Source organism: Penaeus monodon, chromosome 19 (assembly GCF_015228065.2).
Source record: "Penaeus monodon isolate SGIC_2016 chromosome 19, NSTDA_Pmon_1, whole genome shotgun sequence".
NCBI lineage: Eukaryota > Metazoa > Arthropoda > Malacostraca > Decapoda > Penaeidae > Penaeus > Penaeus monodon.
In genome coordinates, this window is record NC_051404.1 from 15,698,794 (window position 1) to 15,699,236 (window position 443).

Consider the following 443-nt stretch of genomic DNA (forward strand, 5'->3'; position numbering starts at 1 on the left):
ATACAAGAATTGATATAATTAGAGGCAATCTGCCACCACCAGGCATTGTGCAGTGTTATGAAGACAGTCACATGAAGTTGTACGATACAGTTGAGAAACATAATGATATTGTTCTGTGTTTGTGTGTGTCAGAGAAATTACATTGTATCAGTTTCATCACGGAAAATACCACGTGTTGTAGTCTTCCTGTACAAATCTTGGCCTTAATGGCTTTTTTGTATGACAAGTGTTTGGTTGAAAGTCTTCCAATGTGTTTAGGATATCCAGATCAAGTTGTAGTGTAACATGTTGGTGAATTAAGAAGAAACAATGATTTAAGATTTATATCTGTGTGTAATTTATGCTATGTTGGAGCATAATTTTTTAATGAAGTGTTACCTTTGCGGCATAGTTTGCAAAGAAAAAAAAAAGTGATAAAAGATTTTTTTTAAAATAGATAAATG

The 443-nt window shown here is 32.5% G+C and overlaps 1 protein-coding gene across 1 annotated transcript in view; it reads left to right on the forward strand.

The window, feature by feature from the left end:
• Nucleotides 1-443, forward strand: part of LOC119585086 (tyrosine-protein phosphatase non-receptor type 2-like) — a gene marked incomplete in the record, with an annotated part of 74,581 nt that overhangs the window by 21,681 nt on the left and 52,457 nt on the right.